The 27620-nt window shown below is 40.5% G+C and overlaps 1 long non-coding RNA gene across 1 annotated transcript; it reads left to right on the top strand.

The window, feature by feature from the left end:
- The first annotated feature begins 1583 nt into the window (after nucleotides 1-1583).
- Nucleotides 1584-27620, top strand: LOC144048668 (uncharacterized). The gene is made up of 6 exons (XR_013293398.1): nucleotides 1584-2036; nucleotides 18416-18503; nucleotides 18767-18858; nucleotides 19192-19318; nucleotides 23860-23943; nucleotides 25781-27620. It is a non-coding gene; the product is annotated as an uncharacterized LOC144048668 (long non-coding RNA).

The raw sequence follows: 27620 nt of genomic DNA, 5'->3' as shown, positions 1-27620 counted from the left end.
GACGGACGTCCTATTTTGCTGACGGATTGACGGAACACTGACGGATGCCCACTTCGAATGGCGGAAGGATGTCCCGACTGTTGATGATTGCCAAATGACGGACGCTTAAAATTTATTCACGCGGCCACTTCTGCTGATAACTTTTTGCCATAAATGACTATTGCTGAGGAAAGCAGCCCTGCGGTGCATAGAGCGATGGGGTTTTCAGCAGGCAGGAATGTGATGAGTGTCTGTGTGTTGTTACTGGGTAAATTTTAGCATATATGCACTGTTGGTGAACATCTGCTATGGACTGGTTTCACTAGACTAGTGTCAGTCAAGCACAAGCCTTGCTCCATTTCAACCTGATCACATAGGCATTTAGCGCTAGGTAATGACCTGATGTTTCTGTTTGTATAATTTTTAGAGCAGGTGTTTTATAATCATTAGTGACTCCATTGTGGCCCCAGCTCTAAGTAGAAGGCAAACAGTGGCAGTGCGTCTCTTCTCTATGAAACCATCTGGTTACAAGGAGGATAAAATGACTATGTGTGGTGAGAGTGTATGCCAAGGGAAGCATAATTGTGTTTCAGATAAGAGAATGAGAGCCTCCAGAAAAAAAAGACCAATGGATTTTTACAGAACTTTTCCAATGTATTTATGCAAACGACATGCTATTTGTATTTGTGTTTCTATTATTATATTTATTATTATTTTTATTGTTAATTTTATTTTATTACAAACATTTAAATGTTACAACAACAAAACAAGAAAAATAATCCAAAAATTTAAAACACAACATTATGCACAAAACAAAAAATTGACAGTACAAAAGCCCACTTACAGAAAAACACACGTGTCACGCAATAACCACAATAACAAAACATTTTTTTTTTAAATGTCTCTATAAAGATCAAAGTGCTGGATAACCATAAAAGTCTTAATCCAGACCTAAACATTTATTTAAAACCTTCCATCTTCTTCCATAATGTTTAGTTTCATTGTTTTTTTCTGCCATGTACCCATCCAATATTCTATACAACCTCATATAACTTTTAAAAAGTGTTACGTTAAGTGGACATCTATTAATAGCATTACAAATACAGTTAACTGTTTTTCCCCTCATAGTATATTTAAGTTAACGAAGAGGATAGAGAATGCATGTAAAACAAAATATTTATTAAATTGAGAATTATGGAAGCTGAAATAAAGTACAAGACATACAAAAATAAACTATTGAATATTATACGAACAAGTAAGAAAGATCATTACCATGCATTATTAGAGCAGAATAAAAGCAACACACAAGAAATATGGAATATTTTACAAAGGATTAAAATATTGTTATTGAAAACATTTCAGACATAGCTAATGATTTTAATAAGGAATTTTGTTAATGTTGGCAGTAATTTGGCAAAAGAAATCCCTGAGCCAAAAAACAAACTATGTTGCTTAATGCTGTTAATGATACAGAAGTATTAAATGTCTGCGATTGGCTGGCAATCAGTTCAGGGTGTACCCGCCTACTGCCTGAAGCCAGCTGGGATAAGCTCCTTGTGAGGACAAGCGGTTAAAAAAATGGATGGATGGATGGAAGTATTAAATGTTGCTAAAACATAAAAATAAAAATAAAAGTCCACTGACTGCTTTAACATTGATATGACATTAGTAAAAAGTATTATAGAATATGTTGTACCTTTCACATAAATAAATATATGGTGATTTCTTCATTATATTCAAATTTTTTGACATCCTGTTTTCATGGGTTTTATGAGCTGGAATCCCAAATAATTTAAAAATAAACTAAAGACTTGAAATCACTTAAGTTGTGAGCCCTATGAAAGTTTGACTTTTTGAATGGAATTATGGAAATTATGCAATTTTTTAAGGATATTAAAAAAAATTGACGAGCACCTGTATATTAAGGATGAGCGAATACAGCACATCTGTATCTGTATCTGTTCAACCATCTAAATTATCTGTATCTTCTTCTTTCCCTCTATCTGTACTTGGAGTGGGCGTGGCATAAACCAGATATGGGCATGGTTTAACTAGAGGTAAGTGTGGCTTAACAAAAATGGGTGGGGCTTACATCAATTCATTACTTTATTTTTTTTTTGTATGAAATTTAAAAAATATATATTTTGAAATTTATATTGATTGATCAAATGTTTCTATATTTTTTATTTATTTGAAAATTATTGAAAAACAGCCTAATAAAAATTCAAATCAATGCTTTTGAACACAAAAGAATAACTTTTTTTCAAAAAAGTTTTTATAAACTCAGAAAATGTATGTGTATAAATAAATATTTACAGAACAGTCAGATAATTGAGATCACAATAGTAAGGGAATTATTTAGAACATGTTTTTCTTTAAATGACTGGACAGGACAACACTGTGACACATGCTTTTACTTTGTTAAGTTAATACGGATGCACATTGTAAAGTGACCCAGCTTTACTGCAAACAAAGCAAAGCATCGATGTGTTACACTTACCGAGCTTTATACTGGAATTTCTGAATAAAATATGCCTCACATCACAAAAGCGATTATGTTATGCGGGTTATGTTAGTGTCAAGACTAGCTTTATGAGTAGCGACACATTACATCACCGGAGGCAAAGAGCGTAATGTTGCCTGATATGAATAAAAGCAATCAGGGTTAGCATCAAGACGGTAGCTGAAAGGACTCGCCCGCTACTACTTCCTAGCTTCGCTGCTAATGATTGTGCAGTGACACATAACATCACCGGAGCACCAAGCGCAACGTGGTAGCATTCTGTGATTTCAACAACAAAAATGCACAATCCAAAACACTTTGCAGCTATGAAGATGGCAAACCTCACTCCTCACTACTTGTGTCACTATATTTCAATTTAAGCAAGCTGTCAGTATAACGTAGCGGGATCTTGTAATATGTCCACATAATCGATCAAACTACGAGGCATGTTTTGCGTGAGCTTTCTGCATTATACTGTACTATATGTCCTTGGCTTTTGAGCGACCAACTTACTGACAGCTCATCATCGCCAACTTCAGTTAAGAGTGAAGAGTGAAGGAAGACAATTACTTAGATGTCACACTCACTGGGTCAAAAACGGCAGCGTTGCCAGTGAGCTGTCACGGCTTGCAAAATTCACAAAAATAAAAACAATGAATTAAGAGGCTTTTTTTTATCTCGTTTTCATCAAAGTAATCATTGGAATCATATTATTTGTACTTGTACTCTTTCTTAAAAATGCTTTTAGGTTGACTTTTTCTCATGTTTCTTACAATTTAAAATACAGTGGAACCTTGGAGTTTGAACGTCTCGGAACTCATACAAATCGGACTTCAACCAAAAAATCTGAGTAAAAAATGAGTTTAAACTCATTTTCGGAGTTCATTTTCGGAGTTCGAACACCCAAGCAAAGCAAGCTAAGCCGAATGTACCTTAAAAAAGGTTAGCCGAGTGAAGCCGAGCGAAGCCGAGCAATGCCGAATGCTCACGTTGCGGTAGTTGAGACGATACACTGCTCGTTTCCAGTCAGATCTTGAATACTCCCGGAGGTGCTCCATAATCGCAAGTGCATTTTGATTTTTCTTCGCCATGGACCCAAAGAAAGACAACAGTGCCAGTGGCAGCAAAGAAAAACGTACAGTGCTACGAACCACAGTGGAATTAGGAAGGAGATAATCGCGCCGCTGTAACTACTGTGACTACTTCTGTAAATACTGGCACGGTGACCCCCCTTAGCTGTTCAACAATGTGCCTGATGTTAAACAACGCACGCAAGGCGCGCTTAGTAGTCTAACAATATGCCCAATGTAAAATACACAAACTCAGCACTGAACTAAACCAAGCATTAACATAGCATTTATCATCCACTGATGCCATCACACCACAACAAAAAAATGTAAGGTGTTTTTTTTATTGCTTAAATACTGTACAGAGTGTAAATGTAAAAAAACATCAATTGAAATTAAAATAGGAAGTTTCTGTTTTTGGAGCTTAGGAACGGCTTAATTGCATTTACATTATTACCTATGGGAAAAAATGTTTCGGAGGTTCAACAATTCGGACTTTGAACACTCCGCAGGAACCAATTATGATAAAACTCTGAGGTACCACTGTGCTAAAAAAGGTTGAAGCAACAGGAGGGTCTACTATCTTGCCTCAAACAACCAAAAGATGGGGTGTACATTTCAGGAAAATTCAGTATTCTAGAAGTCAGGGATATAATACATACACACATTGCATTTCAAGGTTAGCTGCTGTTCATATGTGAGTGGAGCAGAAGGAGATTGACCATGTTAATGGACTGCATTTAGTCAACAGATAACCAACGCCTTTCCTTCTGAGCAGGCAATCTCTCTGAACTCCCATGCACTTAATCACAACAGAACACCTTTCCCTCTGAGCAAGCAATCCCTATGAACTCCCCTGCTTTGACAAAGAATCTATACAGTTGGCGGTACTTACAGGAGACCAGACCGATCACTGTCCATTTGTCATTCTGTTACCATCATCTATCTAATCATGCATCCATCCTTCCAACCATATTCTGCTGCATAGCTGCACTAAGTGAAGCATAAAAATTATATTCGAGAGCTATTTCTCTTGAACCCAGAACATTTACAGAACAGGTAGAATATATGTAATCCTTTCAACACTGTTTGAACCTAGCCAAGTGAGTTAATCGATTATTTTTCATGGTCTGCAACACAGCCACATAATTTGCAAAATGAACAGATTTGATTGTTCAGCAATTTTGACAGCTCCACCCATTATATCTAATTATGTCTTGTATCATTCAAATCTGGGCAAACATTACAAGAAACAAGTACAAAATATAAATATTAAAAAAGAATCCATACTGTTAGACCAGGTACCAATGTTATTGCTGATCGACATCCAGTTATGTGCATTTCCTCACTTTTGAATGTGAGTTCAATCACTTTGCTCTGTCAACACTGCATCAAAACAACTCGCAATAACATGTTTTATTCTGTTATGTTTTAGGGCTGTCAAAATTAAAGCGTTAACTCTGGAGAATAATTTTAATTCATTAAAGTGTAATAAAAAAAAAAAAATCAGTTCATTTAGCGTGCATCCAAATTTGGAATAGTCAATGACGGGAAGATGAATAAACATGTGTAATAGGTAGTTTTACTTTCTGATTTACTTGCTTGATGCTCCTTGGAGAATTAATTTGCACACTCTGCAGACAAATTCAAATAGCATATTATTTGTATGCCTTTGTCATATCTCAGAGCAAAATACCTTCACGGGGCCTCGCAAACCAATGCTGCTGGACTGCGGTGCTCGTTAGCAGAACTAAACCTGTAAGCGACACGTTTCTAAACCTGCAAGCAAAAAGTTTTAAGAATTGCTTTTTATGAGAAGAATATAAGATGCCTGTAAAAATGAGTCTGTTTTGATAGTTTTGTTCAACATTTATATTTTACAGGAGAACAATTGTATTCAAGGACTACAGAAAGCTATTAGAACATTCTTTGAATCTTAATATACTTTCTATTTGATTACTTAACTAACTTGAAGTTACAAGCTCTGGAAAAAAAAGCAGAAATAGGAAAAGTATGATAAATCGCGATTAATTACAGAAAATTGTGTGATTAATTAGTTTAAAAAAAACATGATCGCTTTACAGCACTAGTTTAGCATTTGGGATCTCCACTGTGCTCTAATCCTTTTTAGGAAGGTAGACGAAGAGCTCGGACCCTTTAAAAATGAAGCTGAGAATTACTACCAGGGTTGGGCATGTTACTTCCAAAATGTAATGCATCTCATATTACTAGTTACTCTCTTGTGAATGTTAAAAGTTATATTACAATGTTAGCATCTCTGAAGTGTAATGAGTTATTGTGTTACACTACGGCACTTTTGAGTTTAACCAATACAACGATGGAATTCTTTAGTCTGGCCTTGAGACAACAATGCTGAAACAACAGATTACAAATAGTAGCAATTTTATAGTCTTACTTCCAATTAAATTTTTTTTACCTTTTTACACAAACAATAACTATTTGAATTTTACAGCCAGAGATTAAAATAAAACTACAAATCAGTATATGTTTGCATTAAATCCACCTCATAAGAACTTCCATAATATGCCATATGTTTTCAATTTATCTTTTGGCACTAAGTAAAAGTATTTTTTTGTTAACAAAACAAAAACAATAACAAAAACGACACAACAAACAAATCAGCTACAATGAGTAATATTTACTTGCTTGCAAGGCATTGTTTCATTTTTACTTGTTCTGAGTGTACCCAATGGCCCGAATTTCAGGCAGCAGGAAGGGGGAACTTGTATCAATTGAAGTCAACTAAAAATAAATGTGGTCACAGGTGATTTTAATCATACAATGGAGTTCCAGAAAAAAACTGTTATGTTGTCTGGGCATCACAAGATTAAAATCCATCCATCCATCCATCCATCCATTTTCTTGACCGCTTTTCCTCACTAGGGTCGCTGGAGCCTATCCCAGCTGGCTTCGGGCAGTAGGCGGGGTACACCCTGAACTGGTTGCCAGCCAATCGCAGGGCACACAGAGACGAACAACCATACTCACAATCACACCTATGGACAATTTGGAGTGTTCAATTAACCTGCCATGCATGTCTTTGGAATGTGGGAGGAAACCGGAGTACCCGGTGAAAACCCACGCAAGCACGGGGAGAACATGCAACCTCCACCCAGGAAGGCCGAAGCCCGGACTCGATCTCACGTCCTCTGCACTGGGAGGCGGACGTGCTAACCAGTCATCCACCGTGCTGCCCCAAGATTAAAATGACATAGTAAATATAAAATTGACAAAATTTTATTGGCGTACATTACTGCATCGGAACAAGGTGATGTTTTAAAACCTAAATATTTGGTTGCAAAATGTTTGCTTTCAATAACAGCATTCTTCTTTTCTGGTACTTTTTCCAGGCTTTGACCACAGCTGCATTCAGTTGTTTGTTTTGGCTATTCAATCTCCTCTAGCAGGAAAAATGCATGTTCTATACCAGGTGGTCAATGACATGGTGCCCGCCAGCACCAGGACAACATTTGTTCTGGACTGTTCTAAACATAGCTCACAAGTAATGGGAAATCGTGAGTTTGTAGCAATGTTGTAGAAGTGATCATTTAAAAGTGCAAAAAGAAAAAAATAATAATTAAGAGATTAATCATTAAGTGTTTATGTTTGCTATCTTGTTAAACAAGTGTTTATAATTTCCGTGAGAAATTATAAACATAATCAGTGTCTTCATGAAAAAGAATATACATTATTATTCAGCAGCAGTGTTGGGCAAGTTACTTCCCAAATGTAACATATTTCATATTACTAGTTACTTGCATTTGAAAGTAATACGTTTCTTTACAATATTACTGTCTGTGTAGAGTAATGAAATACTCAAGTTTAAGTTACTTTTTTTTAAAACGTTTTTTTTAAATCGGGGATTAATTTATTTATTCATGATTTTGAGATTTTAAAAAGAAAATGAAATATATATATATATATAATTATAATGAGGACCTTTAACTATATAGCATGTGATATAATGTTAAATATTTTTACTCTATGGTGTGAGATCACTGCCTTTTATTCATATTTGTATCAAGACATATTTTTTTCCAAATATAAATATTGGAACTGATATTTGGTCTGGTAAATAAATAATCCAAGACTGTACACCGTAAATAACATTATCAACATACTCAAATTATTGAACATACAAGAGAAAGATGATCTTATATTGCCAATGTGTGTTCCTCTTATCAATAACACTATGTATTTTTTATATATATGGTAAACTTGTATGTAAAGAAATTGGCTAAAAAAATAATTGTGATAGATGAAGTATAATTGATAACTGGTCTAACAAAATGGATGGGTGGATGGAAGTGTGTAATAAAAGTAAAAACATCTATGCTATGTTCACACTGCAGTCCAATTCAGATTTTTTATTATTATTTAATGCGACATGTGTCTGATGTTTTCCCCCCATGCAGTGTGAACAATAGGCTACAATTCCAATTTCTTGTCTTCTTCTTCTTTATAAATACGTCTGCAATATGAACGCAAAGTAACATTGTCAAATTTATATTTGTCTTTAATTTAATTCTGTTTGAAACATGAGGCATTAAGTTGACATTGGTGGCAGCCCGGCAGACGGTTTATTTATTCCGCGAAGCAATGACGTGACGTCAGCTTTATAGCGTATATTTCCACTGCAGCACCGCACCGTGCGAAGCTAGCACGGTTTTGGCGAGTGTTTCCATTACAGCTGACCGTGTCGGAAGTGGACCATGCGGAGCTGCTTGCGGCCCTCACGCCTACGTTGGGCCAGAGCACCAAAACACCACGGTGGTTGATTGGGCGGTCGGTCCTGTGATGCCATCAGTAATGGACATCGGCGACGACAGCGAGGGGAAAAAAAACCCAACAACTTACCTTTTCGAGAAGTGTTTGTCTTCTTCTTTGCTCCCACTATCAGCGTGTATAGCCTCGAGGGCTTTCCGAAGATAAAACATCGTCCTTTTCTTCGCGGCGGCGATCCTCCTTGCGTTGCGAGCACTGAAGATGAGCCACATCCGAAGCACCACAAAAAACAGAACGAGCAACCGATACCGGGCAGCGTTGTCCTCCATGGCTTCCGTGTTTTGGTTATGTGTTGTTTCGTGCGTTCTACTATTGTGCCGCTGCCGGTTATGCGCTACTTCTGCCCAGCGTCTCAGATGCACATTGGAGGTGAAAACACAGTACATGCATGGGTTGGGCTGAGCTGACCCGCCAGTGAGCCGAGCAGTGCGGTGCTGGGCTCCAGTGGAACTATGCTATTGGCAAACGTTTTGAACTCTCCATACATCGCCTCATTTCCCCAAAACATTTCTAGTACCTTCTCCTGTCTCACTACTCTGGCCTCATGAGATAAACAGGCATAGACTTACATGTAAATCCATGTGATAAGGTGATCCAAGACGCGACACCATGCAGGACCATATGTACTCCAGTAAACACATTGTTATGTTACTTCGTGTTTTGGGTGTATGTCACTCGATGTCGTGCGCATGCGGTTTGAGTTGCTTTAGTGTGACATCATCAGCCACTGGAGATCCTCCCAAGAATTAATTTTGCTCGCCAACAGCCAATCGATGAGTATCATTTTCCATACTGCAAATGATGGCACATTCATTCAAATCATATCTAAAAACACAATAACGCTTACATTTACATAGTTCTAAACCTAGTTAATTTTTTTGTTTCACTTTGTTTGTGCTTCTATTTTGAATGTTTGGCGTTTTATTTTGTGACAACGTGACTGTAAGTGGTGTCACAAACAATGGCTTCTCAGCCTGTACAGAGCTGACTACCGTGTTAATGGGACACAATGCTGTTAATGGAGGTCAGGTGATCAGCGTATCACTTTGTGACAGAGGTATGGACTCAAGTCAGACTTGAATCATGAATTTGACCACTTTAGACTTGACAAAATGTTAAAAGACTTGCAACTCGACTTGGACTATACCAACAATTACTTCACTCGGACTTGAGCCCTTCGACGTGAAAAGACTTGCCTCTTTCACCAAAAGAAGAAGATTCAAATGTATGTTAACAAGTAGGCTAAGTTCCTCTCGGTGTTTGTGCATGTGTGTGTACATGTGCGAGCTAGGTGAAGTCATACCTTGAGGGTCATTGGCAGGTAGTGGAGGTGAATGGTACCATCTCTTCACCATTACGAAACATGTGGTGGGAGCGTTACGGGTCCTCGTCTTTTTTTAAATTTATGTAAATGACACGGAAACAGCCTGTGACAGCGATCTATTCCCTTTTGCCGATGCTTATAAACCATTGGTCTCTCATCGGGACAAAAAGGAGGTAGAAAAATCACTTAATCACGCAATCAACTCATTGCTGATAGACAATAGGCTGCCACTGCACATCGAAAAAAACTAATCTATCCTTTTTGGTTCAAGTATCATATTAGCAAAGTCACCAAGTTTTAGAGTAATGTTGGGGGATAGTGAGATTATAGCGACAAAGTGACTTATTTGGACTGTGTTTTGGATAACAGATTATCAAAGAGAAAAAATGTCTCAAAAGGTCTGTTCAAAAATAAATCAGCGATAGATTTATTGCAAGATGGTCTACTATTCTAAACAGAAGAGCCTTGGAATTTTTTATCAGGAGCTCTAGTGCAGTGTCAGTATGATTATGCCTGTTCCTCCTGGTACTGGTGCTATCCCTAAAATACTTATGCTTCAGACTTCTCAGAACAAATTGGTAAGAACGATACTTCAACTGCACACACAAACTCATCTCCTCCCTGAATATTTTGACAGTCTGAAGTGGCTCAGAGTAGAAGAGAGAGTGACTCAAATCGAATTATGTATGGTCTATGGGATTTGAAATAATGCTTTGAGGAATTATTTTACTAAAATAAGTGCTGTTCATGATCATATCACCAGGGGAAGAGCCTATCTATCTGTCCCTGACAGATTTAAAACAAACATACAGTAGGTCAAAATACTTTCAGGTACACAACTTGTGTTGCCTGGGATGGTTTGCCATCATTCGTGAACAAGAGTTCCCTTATCACTTTTAAAATTGCCCTAAAGGGATGGTTAACTCTGACTTTTGGCTAATTTTGTAAGGCCCACAGAATATTGTGTTCTATTGCTATAAAACATGGAACCTACCAAAAGAAAGATTCAATTCTGATTAGAGTTTGTTTTGCAGCAATTAGCATTAGAATAATTTTGCGCTGGCAAAAAGAGTTTGTTGCAACATGAATGATCTGTTATACTCTGCTGCCACCTGCTGGCCGTTTTTGTAATTTTTGTTATTACTTCCATTGCTTTAAGTGACCTCTTAAGGTAGCCGCAAGGTGGCACAAGCCAGTGTCTTCTTGTGCTGGTCCCAAGCCCGGATAAATTCAGAGGTTGTGTCAGGAAGGGCATCCGACGTAAAACTTTGGCCAAATCAAAAATGCAAATCAAATATATGACTTATAAATCGGTCGAGGCCCGGGTTAACAACGACCGCCATCGGTGCTGTTGACCTACAGGGTGCCGGTGGAAACTGAACTACTGTTGGTCGATGAAGGAGAGGAGGAAGGTGTGTTTGTAGGAAGAAAGAGAAGAGGACCACCAAGAGTCTCGAGCTGTGAGTAGGGACTTTGAATGTTTGAACAATGACAGGAAAAGGTAGCAAGCGGGTTGACATGATGCAAAGGAGGAAGGTGGACATACTATGTGTTCAGGAGGTGGAAAGGGAGCAAAGCTAGGAATTTAGGAGCAGGGTACAAGTTGTTCTATCATGGTGTAGATAGGAAGAGAAATGGAGTAGGAGTTATCGTGAAGGAGGAGTTTGTTAGGAATGTCCTGGAGGTAAAAAGAGTGTCAGATTGCATGATGAGCCTGAAGCTAGGTATCAAAGGTGTGATGATCAATGTTCTTAGTGGGTATGCGCCACAGGTAGGATGTGAGCTGGAAGAGAAGGATAACTTTTGGTTGGACCTTGATGAAATGATGCAGAGCATCCCTAGAAGTGAGAGAGTTGTCATTGGTGCAGACTGAAATGGACACGTTGGTGCAAGAAACATAGGTGATGAGGAGGTGATGGGCAAGTTTGGTATCCAGGAGAGGAACGCAGAAGGACAGGTGGTGGTTGACTTTGCAAAAAGAATGGAAATGGCTGTCGTGAACACTTTCTTTCAGAAGAGGCAGGAACATAGGGTGACCTACAAGAGTGGAGGTAGGAGTACACACGTCGACTCCATCTTGTGTAGACAGTGTAATCTGCAGGAGATCAGCGACTGCAAAGTAGTTGTAGGTGAGAGTGTAGCCAGACAACATAGGATGGTAGTGTGTAGGATGACACAGGTGGTGAGGAAGACAAAGACGGCAAAGGCAGAGCAGAGGACGAAATCGTGGAACTAAAAAAGGAAGAGTGTTGTATGACTTTCAGGAAAGAGTTTAGACAGGCTCTGGATGGTCAGGAGGTGCTTCCAGATGACTGGACAACTACGGCAAATGTGATCAAGGAGACAGGTAGGACAATCCATGTCATCTGGAAGGACGGATAATGAGACTTGGTGGTGGAATGAGGATGTACAGAAGTAGATGCAGAGAAAGAGGTTAGGTAAAAAGAAGTGGGACCGTGAGAGGACTGAAGAAGTGGCAAAGGCCAAACAAGGGGCTTACGATGACTTGTATGCTAGGTTGGACAGTTAGGAGGGAGAGACTGATCTATACAGGTTGGCAAGGCAAAGAGACAGAGATGGGAAGGACGTGCAACAGCTTAGGGCATAGGTGTCAAGCAGGTCCTGGAGGGCCACAGTCCTGCAGGTTTTGGATGTTTCCGTTCTCCAACACAGCTGATAAATAATCAGCTCATCAGCAAGCTCTGCATAAGCCTGATAACGATCCTGCTGATTGAAATCAGCTTGTGTTGGAAGAGGGAAACCTCCAAAACCTGCAGGACTGTGGCCATCGAGGACTGAAGTTTGACACCTATGGGTTTAGGGTAATAAAGGATAGGGATGGAAGTGTGTTAACAGATGCCAATAGAGTGATGGGAAGATGTAAAGAGTACTTTGAAGAGTTGATAAATGAGGAAAATGAGAAAGAACGAAGAGTGGAAGATGGGACTGTTGTGGACCAGGAAGTAGCAAAGATTAATAAGGATGAAGTGTGAAGGGCATTGAAGAGGATGAAGAGTGGAAATAAACTTGGTCCTGATTATATACCTGTGGAGGTATGGAAGGGTCTAGGAGAGGTAGCATTAGAATTTCTGACTGGATTATTCAACAGGATCTTAGATAGTGAGAAGATGCCTGAGGAATGAAAGAAAAGTGTGCTGGTGCCCATTTTTAGGAACAAGGGAGACGTGCAGAGTTGTAGCAACCACAGAGGAATAAAGCTGATGAGCCACACAATGAAGCTATTGGAAAGAGTAGTTGAAGCTAGACTGAGGGCAGAGGTGAGCATTTGTGAGCAACAGTATGGTTTCATGCCAAAAGAAGAGTACCACAGATGCAGTATTTGCTTTGAGGATGCTGATAGAGAAGTACAGAGAAGGTCAGAAGGAGCTGCATTGTGTCTTTGTAGATCTAGAGAAAGCTTATGACAGGGTGCCCACTGAGGAACTGTGGTTTTGTATGAGGAAGTCTGGAGTGACAGAGAAGTATGTTCAAGTGGTGCAGGACATGTATGAGGACTGTAAGACAGTGGTGAGGTGTGCTGTAGGGGTGACGAGGAGTTCAAATTGGCGGTGGGACTACATCAGGGATTAGCTCTAAGCCCCTTCTTGTTGGCTTTGATAATGGACAGGATGACAGACGAGTTTAGACAGGAATCTCCATGGACTATGATGTTTGCAGATGACATTGTGATCTGTAGTGAGAGCAGGGAACAGGTGGAGGAGAAGCTAGAGGCGTGGAGGTTTGCCCTGGAAAGGAGGGGAATAATGTTAGCCGTAGCAAAAGTGTTTGGTCTGGAGACAGTGCCACTAAGCAAAAGACAGGAGGCAGAGCTGGAGGTGGCAGAGATGAAAATGCAGAGGTTCTCTTTGGGAGTGACCAGGATGGATAGAATCAAAAATGAGTACATCAGAGGGACAGCACATGTTAGAGGCTTTGGAGATAAAGTCAGAGGCCAGAATGAGATGGTTTAGACATGTCCAGAGGAGAGATAGTGAGTATATTGGCAGAAGGATGCTGAGTTTCCAAATGCCAGGCAGAAGGCCTAGAGAAAGACCAAAGAGGAGGTTTATGGATGAAGTTAAAGAGGACATGAAGGTAGTTGGTGTGAGAGCAGAGGATGCAGAGGACAGGGTTAGATGGAGGCAACTGATTCACTGTGGCGACCCCTTAAGGGAAAAGCCGAAAGAAAAAGAAGAAGCTTTAAGTGACCTCTACAGGTCAGAGGCTCTATCAAAGCTTTCTGTATGCTCTAGTATAAAATAATAATAATAATAATAAAACGTATAATGCTTACCTCATGCGTATAATGGGACCATGGCAATATTTAAAATAGATCGTTTTTGGGAGCAAATTAGTGAAGGGAAAAAGGAGTCAGGGAATAGGTTGATCGTTTTTGGGGGGATTGAATCTGAAGATGTCTTTGTTTTATAGTTTTTTGAACCTGCGTATTGTATTGATTTATGATATTGTCAATTTTGCTGTTATTGTGTTTTGAGTATGATCACTCACAACATGTGTGGAGGTACACCCACACATTTGCTCTATGGACATAATGCACACATTCACTGACATGCTGGCACGTTTTACACACACGCACACACACAGAAAAATTGAAAAGGGGAAGGGCAGGACTCATGGGGAAGAGGCAGGAGCCCTGACAGGTGCTGGTGTGGTGGATCTGGCATGCATGAAAATCTCCACCAAAGAGGGGAGCCGTCGACCCCTGCCAGGACAGAGCAAGCGCAGCACTTCAGGGCCCCCCAGGCTGCGGCAGCGCCAAAGGACGACCCCCGTCCCCGCAGGGGCCACCGGCCGGAGAGCAAACCCAGGAGCAGGAGCGCCCCCCACCCCAACGCGGCCCGCACCCCAAACTCAACGCAGCAGGACCCGTCGGGTCACTGCAGGCCCGCCAGGCACCCCGCCGGTCTACAGCCCCCGCTGCCCCACGACCCCCCCTCCCCCCCGCCACACATCCACCCCAACCCAGCCCCAGCCGCCCCCAAAGCCCCAGACACCATCCCAACCAGAGTCTTGATTCATGCACATATCATACAAGCCGCAACGTACAGCCGAGTGTCCGTCCCCATGGTGGGCCACTAGTCGCGCTGGCACAGGACGGACAGAGTACTGCTGACACTTCTTGGCACGCTTTGTTGGTGACCTTGCTCTCAGCTGCAAACGTTCGGAACTCAACGGAGAATTCTGCCACACTACAGGAGCCATGGCGGAGGGACATTAGATGTTTGGCTGCCTCCTTGCCCCGTATCGGGTGATCAAAGAGAGTTGTGAGGTTGTCAGGAGACCCGAGGAAGGATCAAAGAAAAGAAAGGAAAGTGAAATCCAACACCGACCAGACATCACCTACTACCCACCGGGTTACCAACCAGAGTCTTTTACCAACCCCAGAAACATCTAAATTCCAACAAATTAGGGAGACCTCAAGAGACCAAATGAGATACTGAGGAAAGAAGGAAGGATAGATGAAGCAGAGTGAGATCCACAGACATCACCAATTCAACGACCAGAGGAAAAAGCAGATTGTGTTTGAATTTTTGATGGTTGGTGTGGTGGATCTGGCATGCATGTGGTGGATCTGGCATGCATGTGGTGGATCTGGCATGCATGAAAACCTCCACCAAAGAGGGGAGCCGTCGACCCTGGCCAGGACAGAGCAAGCACAACCCTCCAGGCCACGGCAGCGCCAAGGCACAACCCCCCAGGCCATGGCAGCGCCAAGGCACAACCCCCGGGCCCTGCAGGGGCCACCGGCCGGAGTCAAACCCAGGAGCCCCCCACCCCAACACGGCTCTCACCCCAAGCCCAACGCAGCAGAACGGGGCAAGGCAGGCCCGCCAGGTACCCCACTGGCCCACAGCCCCCGCTCCCACCACGACCCTTCGCCCTGCCCCCACCCCCACCCCCCTCAAACCCCCATACACCCCCCCCAGCACCCCCACGTACACCACCCCCAGCCACCCGTACCCCCCAACCAAGCCCCACTTCCACCAACCGCCATCCCCCCCGAACCCCGGGGATCCCCTGTACCCAGGCATCGGTGCCGGAGAGGGGTCGGACAGCAGAGCGGCGAGGGCACCCGCGCATACCCCTCCTCCAGCCGTGTGGTGGGACGGAACACTGGGGGCGGAAGGGGAGATTGGAGCACCGGGAGACGGGCGGCACCCTCCGAACCCCAGGCCCAGCGGGGAAAATCCCCGGTCGTAATGCCAGCGTACTTAGTGAAAGCTAACCCTGTTACTGAGTTCGCCTCCTTCACACGGACCCCCGGAGACAGCCAATGAGGTAAGCGATTCTGGCTCGTTCTGAGCTATATGTGTATGGTTGCTGTTCGAAGACCAAAGAGCACTGCACAAGAAAGGCCCGTCAAGAACCAAGGTTTCTGTTATAAGGTGGCGGGCATGTATGGTTCCCTGATGGCCTGGAAGCGGGCGCATGCAATGGCAGTGACGGGGGCTGACCGGAAACTTGTAGTGTCGCCAGTTGGCGAGCGACTGAGAGAATTCTTTGATGGGGATGTGAAGGGCTTGGTCATGCTGCTCCAGCAGTAATGTTTGCGCAGCCTGGCTGTGTCGTGCAGGATCCGCATCTGCCGGGTCCATCTGGCCAGATTGTACTGTTAGGGTTCAGGGGTGCAGGAGCGGGATCCACTTGCAGGTATGAGAGGCAAGGCAGATTAACGTGCGAGTATTTTAATGAGTTCACAAAAGTGAATAGAGAGGCAAGGAATTGAGTCAAAGCAGGAGGTGCGTGGTCCAGGGGTTCGGGATCCAGGGGAGCAGGCAGGTGGGCAGGCGAGAGTACCAAACACAGCAGGAGCCAGTGAGGATTATCTGGATGAAGGCAAGACAAACGGGTGAGCAACAGGGCACTAATCACAGGAACAATGATATGCTGGATACGACTGAATGGCAGCACAAGACGATCTGGCGCCGAGGTGCGGTCCAGGGCTGGCTTATGTAGGTTGGTGGTGGTGATGATGGTGGTGATGATACCTGGCCTCTGCCTCGGCTTTATCTCCTTCCCCTGATTAGCCATGCACGCACGCACGCACGCACGCACGCACACACACACGCACACACACACACGCACGTACAAACAAACACACACACAAACATAGGGGAAAAGGGAAGGGCAGGTCTCATGGGGAAGAGGCAGGGACCCAGATACTAACCAGTAACCACTGCACATAAACCGGTAACTCAGGGTATTTTATGTATTCCTTCATACATAAGTGAACAACATAATTTAGCAGGCACTCCTTAAACGCCTCACACTGCTGCCACACATCGCAGTTTCCTGTCTATCCCCAAAGTTAGTTAAAGCTAGTGTGCAGTTCTTTTTGTATTTGAAAAAGTGAGGGGGGGGAAAGTGTAACTAACTGTGTGAATCAATTCACACTAGAGCTAGCTTGTCTTTGTAAAAGCATAGCCGAACAGTTTGGGGAGGAAATTGAATTAGTGGTGGGCGGATCGGTCCAAATATCGATATTATCAATACCACGTCATTATCGATGTCGGATCGATACTGGCACTATAATATTGATCTAGTAGTTTAGTTTCAGTTTGGCTCTTATTGTTGATGCATGATAATCTTTAACATCTATATTTATTTATTTGTTTCTGAACAGTATATAATAAAGTATTTTACAGTTATTTTCCTATGATCACTTTGTGCACGTAAATATATATATATATATATATATATATATATATATATATATATATATATATATATTATTTTTATTTTTTATTTTTATTTTTTATGGTTGAAATATTTCAGAAACAGAAGATTGATAACCAAAGGACAATCAAAGTATAGTTTTTTTTATTATTGCAAGGGAAACTATTTATTTCAATTAAGTATGGTACTTTGGAGTTATGGAAAGTAGACAAATCTTTAAATTAAGACAATTTCAGTTTTTGTTTTTTTTTAATGACTGATACTGGACAGAACCCTCAGATCTATTTGTAGATATTTAACCAAGTATCAGCCGCAAGGTTTTCTGTTTTAAAAGGAAGGTTACACACAAGTGAAGCAATACTTTACAAATATAGCACACCCTGTTTGATATACATGTTGAATATTGTAATATTGTTTGTTATCCCTGAGTAGTTGACACCAAAAACATTCAGGCCTCCAACTAACCTTTTTCCAAAGCCTTTTGCTAAGAGTGACAATGAATGAGCCTTGGCCCCACCAATGAATTATTCCCGTCATTAGCACTGCCTCTATATGCTCATTCATGAATAATGTTGAAAAGCTGGGGCCTTCTATATGTGTTAGTGGCAAAGGTTAAGGATCTGTTGTTACTGACATACTGGGGGGAACACAGCTGGGGGGCAATGGACCACAGACCAAATTTACAATGCAGATATTATTTTTAAAAACATTTTAACTGTGACTTCCTAGTTTACATACAGTTACACAAAGTCCAAAACAAAAACCCTTAATTAACATGTGTTTTTATTAGGCGGATTTAAACTATTACAGCAGAGATGAACAAACACTACGATTATACTTATCGATATAAAAAAATGTCAGGATTGAGAAACAGAAAGGCATCATGAGGTAAAATTAATCGATGCACAATATTTTCCAGCAAGAAAATTAGACCCACACAGTTAGACCCTCAGGGATTTTATCAGAGGCATTATTTGGACTTGTCTTCTCCCTTAAGAGGGTCAAGAGTGGCAAGCAGACACTTTCCTTTCTCAACAGGGCAGCAGCTGAGAGAGATCTCTCTAGGGAGCTTACAGACAGCCCTCAAGTGATCCAGCCATTTATTGTTACACCCTTGATTTTCAAGGTGAGCTTTTGGGATGACGCCTTTTGTGTGTAATATTGTAACACCCACACCCTCACCCCCTTTTCTGGCTAAAAGTTTCCAGGCATGTAGCAGCATTTTCTCACTAGTTTTGTTCTCTATATTTAAAAACAACAGCATTGATGTGTTGGGATTAGGCTTTAGAGTGTACTGGATTCATATTTGTTAAAAAAAAAAAAAAAAGTATATATAGTAATGTGGTAGTATAGAAAATCAGGTGGTGACCTTGGGGCCATTTTCTACAGGACAGCATGCAGTGCCATTGAATGGCTGGACGCAGCAGGACTTGCAGGCACCTGGTCGGACGGTTTGGGCGCTCCACAATGCTGTCTGGGGGGTAATTACCACAAAGTATTCTTTAAAAAGACCAGATGGGGATGAAAACCCACCCCACCCTGTCATTTACCACAGAACCCCATTCAATGACATACTTAATCCACCCACTGGCTAGCTCTTTTAGAATCCGCTGTTGTTGTGCTTGTTTCTTTATGCTATCGCCCCCTCCTCCTGCTTAGATCGAGTAAGAGAGCAAGAGGGACAGTGAGAAAGACACAAGTGCCTCATTGGACACAAAAAGCATCACTCATTTTCAAATTGTTTCCGCCACAGCAAGTAAGAGTAACATTTGTGCCTTCCCTTCTCTCTTTTGTGCATCACTGTTGCCTTGAAGTGTTGCTGCAGCTCTGAGAGGAAGAGTTGCTGTGCAGAAGAGGAAAATAAACGAGGGGTCGGAGAAGTGATCATGGCACAGAACGAGCAAGGGGGGCTACGTAGACAAGGTCAAGTCAGAGTTCAAGGTTTGTAGTGGCACCAGCCGTCTTGAGGGAGGAGGGGTGTGGATCGGGGACGGTTGGAGGGGGGTTATATAGGTGGTTCTAATGGGTGTACCTGTTAGTTAGTGGCCACATATATATATATATATATATATATATATATATATATATATATATATATATATATATATATATATATATATATATATATATATATATATATATATATATATATATTAGGGCTGGAGCAGTTTTTGAAAACCATTAAATCCCCATTCCGTTTGCTCCTTTCACGTGACTTTTTTTCCTCCCTTTATGAGTGTTACTCCATTATGGTGCTATCCATGGTTACGGTGGCGTCCATGCTTATGGCGGCGCCTCATGTGCGTCATATCCTTCCAGCAACGCTGCAGCCAATCATATTACAGCGGGGCTGCTAGAGCGAATTCTGGGGTTTCATGGCGCTAGTGTACACTATAATTATATAGACTCGTTGTCTGCTGAGGCATGGCATGCCACTCTTCCTGAGGGGCAGCCCTCAGGTCATTGAGGTTCTGGGGTGCAGAGTGTCCAGTCTCTACACGGCGACTCAGCTGATCCCATAGGTTTTCAATTAGTCCAGAGGACTCAGCTGATCCCATAGGTTTTCAATTAGTCCAGAGGCTTAGCGCACATTTTTCAGTGGATTGTGCACTTGCGGATAAAAGCGCCACATTTTGTATGAGGCTTCCTTGGTACACAATAAAGGATGTTAGCCTCGGAGCTGTTAAAGCCTAGGATTATCAAACCAGCAAAATGATGTGTAAAATGGAGTGTCAAGACATCTGGTAGCTGTACACCGTTCATAAAGTACTGTACAATCTGGGCGGAACCATCTAACCATAAATGAGGGGTGAGTGTAATGTTTATTTAAAGAGCTCTCGCTCCAGTTTAGTTTGATTTAAGCATTACATTGTTCTCATAAAATAAGCCTAACTCTAAAAATGAGAGATTTCCCTGATGCCAGGAAGCTGCATTATCTGAATTCAGATGATTCTCACAGAGCTGCATTCAGGACTACAAGATTACACAATTTAGGTAAGTAACATAAAATAATAATTAGCCATGACATGTATATTGCTACACAGAGCAGGAACAGCAAAATAAGGCTAAAATCATAGCATCAATTAAATAACTGACCCTAAAGAACCATCATGCAAAAAATTATGCTTTTATCCGCAATTGCACAATCCTTTCACTATGCCAATGGACTAAATAGGATTCAGGTCTGGAGAAAGTGCAGGCCATTCCATTTGAGGTTCACCAGTCTCCAACTGCCTTTCTCTGATGATGCCACCTCGATGAGCTGGAGCATTGTTGTTTGTGAATTTTGCTGTTAAGCTCCTCGTTAGAGAACAGCAACTTGTGCAAAAAGTACTGAAACGTTTAACAGTTGGACATGTGCATTCAAAAGCTTAGAGGTCACATTAAGTTCACATGTACAGGTTTGAATGCATTTTTGGGTCGTCCTGAAATTTCACCTGAAAGCCAGGTATCCCTACAGGCCAAAAGTTTGGACACACACACACACACGCACGCACGCACAAAATAAAGAAATGCATTGCATGAAAAGGTGTCCAAAACGGGCCAGATTTCTTCCCAGTCTGCCCCTGATTCTGTCAATGCTAACAGAATGACCACCTTTGTAGATCGGTCCTAAAATGGCCGTGACAAGTGATGACAGAAGTGTGGGTAAAATAAAACGGTGGACCGACGGTTACAGGTTGGTTCGGCTTGAAAAACATTGTGGACTGACAATGACGAAAGAGAGTGCTAGAAACTGATGAATGATGAACCATCAAAAGTATGTAAAATGCCCACCTCTGTTGAAGAGTCCCCATCATGCGTGCATCTTGTTCTGTGAGGTGTTCAATGTGTGCAAGAGCGCGAGAGTTCACTGCTACGTTTGCTGTCTGTATTATTTGTGCGACTCGTTAATGTTTGGCACCATCTTCTTTTGATACAGAGTTGGAGCACTGAAATTCAAACTGCTGTAGATGTGTTGCACACCACACATAACCATAATGCACAAATGCAACTCAAGGGGAGATATTTATGAAGTTCAAACACAAATAATGCTGCAGTTGCACCACTTTAGCTGTGGGGGTATCTCTCCAACAACTAGTGGCCATTTTCAAAATTAGTCCACAAAAAGGACTTGACTGTAACCGTCACTCTAAAAACAGTTGGGTCAAAATAACCCAAATTTGGTCAAAAATGGACCAACTCAACTTTTTGGACTATTCAATTAACCCAAAAAGTTGTGTCAAATAAATAACCCACAAAACAACCCAAACAAACTACAACAAAAAGTAGGTTACTTTGTGGATCATTAATTTAATTTGTTTAATAACTCACAAAGTTGTGTCGGTCCAGTTTTGACCCAATTATTATTATTTTTGACTCGTTGACTTCGTTTTTAGAGTGTTCTGGCGCCCAAAGTCTGAGTCCTTTCAGATGAACTACTTACACGCCATTACTAGTGGTGCAACGGATCACAAAAGTCATGGTTCTGATCAGAACACAAATTAGTTTTTTTGTTCAGATCACAAATTTGTTTTTGGGTTCAGAAAAAAAGATAAATAGCACTTTGTCTTCATATATTTTGTAAAGTGCCTTTTCCATTGAATAAAATTAATTTAAAAAAGCAATTCAAAATGTCTAATATAGCCATGTAGGATTTTGTGTCTTCATTTATTTCATAAAACGCTTTTCAAAATAAAAGTGTACTTAGGTTATTTGCATTGCCGTCAATGTATTACTTTATTTGGTAAACTTTATTTTGAAGTTTGGCTTATCGTGTAATGTTGAGTATGTTTCAGCCTCCTTGTCATGCCAGTATCGACTGTGAATGCGCACTTTGTTTTTGTTAATCCCCCCAACCAATCCCCGGATCGGGGGTGATCCAAATTGTGGGGCCTAATCCAAACCGACCACCGCTTATTATAGTTTGGGAATTTTCATTTTAGCTTTCATTTAGTTTTGTGTATTGTTTATTTTTATTTTTATTTAATAACGTTTTAATTAGTCAGGGTACAAACGCTCCCCACCTTACGAACGAGTTACGTTCCGGACGATCGTTCGTAAGGTGAATTTGTTCGTAAGTTGCTTCAGTGCTATATTTTGTATTATAATTTATGTTTAAAGCCTATATAAGTATATTTTAGGTTTATATAAGTATGTTTAAGGCTTGTACAAGTAACCTGCATTGGTTTGTACTGAAAAAAACTTTTAATAAAATGGAGAGAATACGTACAGTACTGTACTGTACTACGTATGTTAGAGAGAGAGAGCGAAAGACACACACACAGTATGTACATGTATGTAATAAGATAAATAAAAAGAAGTTTAACTTACTTTTGGAAGATGTACTCGATGCTTAAGGAGATGATGGAGGAGGAGGAAGAGGAGGATTTTATATCATGAGAGATTCTTCGTCGTCGCTGGAATCGGCTTCAAAAGTTATTTCCTGCTTCATGGGGACCGGCGTTTCTTCCTCCTCCTCCTCGCCACGTTGCTCAGCCTCCAATGAGCTCTCACAGCGCCAATCGTCGGTATTAGCGGCGGAAAGAAGCACTATGCGCAATACAAAATCTAACTTACAGCATTTCTTTCCGAACATTTTTCGACATACTGTACACGCAGAAATGTTCGTATGTACCGTTGTTCGTAACTCGAATGTTCGTAAGTAGGGGAGCGTCTGTATTTAATAAACACCATAGTAAAATAAAGAAAAAGTAACACATTTCTTACCTAGCGTTGCATCTCGGCTGAGTTAAATAAAAAATCAGGTGAGCTGAGCCAAAAGTCAAGCAGGTAAATTTGTCACCTAGGAACGACGTCATCTGAAGGTGCTTTTCTATTAACTGCTGCTCGATGACGTCACTTCTAAGTGACACAATATCAAATGTCCTTATTCCGGTTAATATGAAAATAAATATACTTAAAATCACATTAAAAATCAACCCCAAACGCTCATGTATTACATTACTTTCCAAATACTAAAAATAAGGATATTTTCGCTATAATTATAGTTAGTTTTAGTAACATAGTAGTTTTGAAAACATAAAATGTAATTTTAGTTAGTTTTAATTTTTTTTATAAAGAATTTTTGTTTTTATTTTATTTTCTTAACAAAATTGGGTTTTGAATTTTTGTTTGTTTTTCCCCCGTTAGTTTTCGTTAACTAAAATAACCTTGGATCTGTTGCACCACTATCCATTACCATTATATTTTATTTAAATTTGAATAAGCATTTGATCAGTTTGATTTAGTCTAGCCAAAACATCACAAAGATAAACAGGTTACATTGGCAAAAAGGCACCTTCATTCAGGTTACTGCATAGGCCAACCAAAAGGAGACAATTGTTGTCTGGGTCAAATTGACTAAAACAGCCTGCTTTGGTAGTGACAGGCAGCAGCAGCAGCAGCAGCAGCAGCAGTAGCAGCAGCAGCATCTTACTTACTGACTGCTAGTACTTAATATATAATGCAATATTCTTTGCTATGCCATTTGTCATTGACAGGGAGACACAGATAGTGGCTCAGGGCAGTGCATCTGTCTTAGAGGCTGCCACAAAATGGGCTAAGAGCTCCTCCAGCTGAGCCAAGTAAGTCACGTACGGAACCCTGGAAAGTCATCACTCTTCCTCTTCTACAGACACATTTTGTTGCCATTTTTCTATTGCTAGCTTCTCTGTGTCTGTCTCTTCCTGTGTCACGCTGTCTCTGTTGCTCACACACATACACACACCACACGTGTGTTAGGCGATAGTTTTCTTTCATGTTGCCCACAGGCGGTAGCTCAACATGCTTTACCCACAGTTGTACTCTTCTCCACAGGCAGTACAACCCTGGTGGTAGTATAAACAAGCCATACTGAGATCCCATTGGGGGCACCACTCCCTTCCCCAACAATAAATGTGCGCGTGCCACAAATTAAAATGAGGGGGTGGTTAGGGAATTGTCAGCCTTCAAATGACTGACATAAGTTACAAGCAAATTTTAATTAGCCAGCAGGAGTGTGGTCATAATTCAGAGGGGCCTAGTTCTGTCAGGGGGCTTATCTATATTGTGTTTATCCATTGAGCAGGCATCTGGAGACTCTAGTGGGCCCCTCCTGAAAGTGTCTACAGAGGATAAAACTACCTGTGACACAATGAAATGAGGGTCCTCCTCCACTTTAGCAAACTGATAAAAAGTATAAAAGAAAGTGGCTTTACATGTGAAAAATGTTTTTCCACATGTGGCTATAGTACGCAATACAATTATTTTGTGTGGGTCAGAGTCTATCCCAGATGCTAACAATGAACCAAGCTTTGGACCCAGGACCTCTTGACTGTGATTTGCTCAAACTGTACTGTATGCCAACCTCTGTGTCGCTATATGTTTAACTGTTGAAAAATCCGTATCTGGCTACGGTTACAGTCAATCAATCAGAGATAACTGTATAATAAAAATAAAATAAATAAATAATAATAATAATAATATACAGTCAAGGCCAAAATTATTCATACCCCCAGGCAATATTTTATTTAAAGTTACTTGTATTAAACCTGCAATTTTTTTCTGGATTGGTGTCTCCCAGAAAATAATAGGATGTTACAAGAGGCTTCTCTGTGAAAAAAAAAAACATTTCTCAGCATTTATATACATTTAAACAAAAAGTGGCACGTTCAAAATTATTCATACCCTTTACAAACTCTGTTAAAATCTATGGGAAATTATATATACACACACATATATATATATATATATATATACACACACATATATATATATATATATATATATATATATATATATATATACATATGCATATATTATTTTTATATATATATTTATATATATATATATATATATATATATATATATATATATATATATATATATGCATATATTAATTTATATATATATATATATATATATATATATGTACCCCGCCTACTGCCCGAAGCCAGCTGGGATAGGCTCCAGCACCCCCGCGACCCTTGTGAGGAAAAGAGGTCAAGAAAATGGATGGATGGATGGATATATATATATATATATATATATATATATATATATATGTATATATAGTGTAGTGCCCTTAAGCAAGGCACTGATACCAACCTTCCAGCACAACAAGTGCAGCACTGTTTGTGTGCCCTTCTTCTTCTTCTATCTTTCACTCTGACATTTCTTCTTGCATGCCTGCATGTGTAAGATGTTTCTCATATACAGCAGAATGTGAGGTGAATTGTACGGGTGGGCATGTTCACATTTGCAGGTTTGATTGGGAAGAAGTAGGGTTATATATATATATATATTTTTTTTTAAGTAATGTTAAACTCATGCATATCCAATCAGAAAAAAACTATATTTTTTTACAGTCCATTCCTGTCATGAAACAATTCAGTAGGCATGTGTTACAACTGAGGAAAGTAATCAGGGTCATTAATATTTCAGACTCTGCCACGCCTTCCCGACTGTTATTCAATCTCAGCTCCTGTTCCACTCTGCATTTTATGTCGCCATTATTTATTTACTGATGAAGGTGGCAGGACACACATGCTGCCTGGGAAGTGCACATGAAGAGCAGTGCTTCGGAGGCTGTATAGCAGGGGGTAAAGGTTTATTAGAGATCTGCTCTTTGTCGTCTTTGCCTTCTTTTGTCTTGTACAGTAAGTATATAATGGTAAGAGGGTATGTTAAAAAAAAATGTGCCAAGATGATGTTAAATTTTATGGCGGTCAGCATCAAAAAGCCGTATGACGCCTTTAGTGGAATATATTTAATATTTAATTATTTAATATTTAGTGTGATCTCTCATGGTCTGTTTGCTTTGCTTACCCATATGGAACCGTTTTCCATATGAGGGGTCAAAAATGGCCCTAAATGACCCACTTTCTACGTATGGAATATCATAGGTGTACCCTAGTAACCTATGAGAGCGCACCATTTTTTTTTAAGCTTAGCCATGATTGGTTGTTAACTGAGCCCAGAGCAACTGTGATGTTATTTTCAGTTAACAGCAAGTGGCAAAATGGCTGCCCGGTTAAAGAGTGGATTTTGCGCTTAACTTACATTCCACAAACACAACATTAATCAAAATGCTTTATTATTATTGTACAGGGGAAAAAATAATTGACTTTAATTTTACTCACTGTCAGGTATACATTTATTGTTGATCCGTAACTGACAAACAATTTAAACATAATCAACAGACCCAATCCTCATTTTTGTTTCACTGTAGGTATCGTCTTGCCTTTTTCGTACACACAGCACAGTCAAAATTGTTGGTACCCTTCTGTTTAAAAAAGAAAAAAAACACAATGGTCACTACAATAACTTAAAAATGATGAGACTGGAATTTGCCAGTATATATACACCTGACAAACCACAAAGGTTGTAGGACAATGTCCTTTATACAGATGCAACAACGGTGAAGCTTTTTGACATCCACTTGTTACAAGAGGTAAAAATGAAGCATTCAGATAAGGAATAAGAATAATAAGAAATATGCCAGTAACTGAGAATGCCTTCATGCACCACATGATGCCATATTCTTATACTATGCAGTTAATTGCATGCCGTTTGCCACTTCTGCACACTTTTAGAAGTAACCCTTGTCATTTTTTCACAACCTGTCCACGAACCACCCATAATGGTGATCCACTATGGATACTAAGTCTCCCACTAGAAAGCTGTGCTCTCAGGTTCTATTTTCTACTTTTCCAGTACCAGATTGGTGGGCAGTTCCTATTGCGACTCGCCCGCCTGTTAGCAATCAGATGTCTTTTTAAGGCAGACTATTCCTTTGCTCACCTCTATTGCTCATTGCTCACCTCTATGACTGTGTTTTTTTCCGCTTTGCATTAGCTCTCGGATTCGTTGGTCCGTTTTTGACCTTCTGTCACCAGAATGTGAGTTAGTTAGTGATGGGTAGATGAGGCTTAATGAAGCCTGTCGGCGGCACATTGGCTAAACTGTATTGATACTGTTGGCACTGTATTGGTTACTGTGTCACTCTGTTGCTCAATGACGCCTGCTTGATCCTACATCATTGCATTGCAGGCAACCCATATGTAATATTGTTTAGTTATGTTTGTATTAGGGTTGCACCGATCAGTTGGCCCCGATTTTCTTAATTTTGGGGGGTTGATGATCATACGACCCTTTAAAATAAACCAATCTTTTTCACCAATTTCATCTCCCTCCTCACAGATCCTAAAAAGTCATGTCCTCTTCTGCTGAGATGACTAATAGGATTTTCATTTTTATTTGAGAGAACTACTTCATGTGCAGT

This window comes from Vanacampus margaritifer, chromosome 3, assembly GCF_051991255.1.
Source record: "Vanacampus margaritifer isolate UIUO_Vmar chromosome 3, RoL_Vmar_1.0, whole genome shotgun sequence".
Classification (NCBI taxonomy): domain Eukaryota; kingdom Metazoa; phylum Chordata; class Actinopteri; order Syngnathiformes; family Syngnathidae; genus Vanacampus; species Vanacampus margaritifer.
Note: the sequence above shows the minus strand (reverse complement) of the source record. Positions and strands in the feature narration are given on the sequence as shown.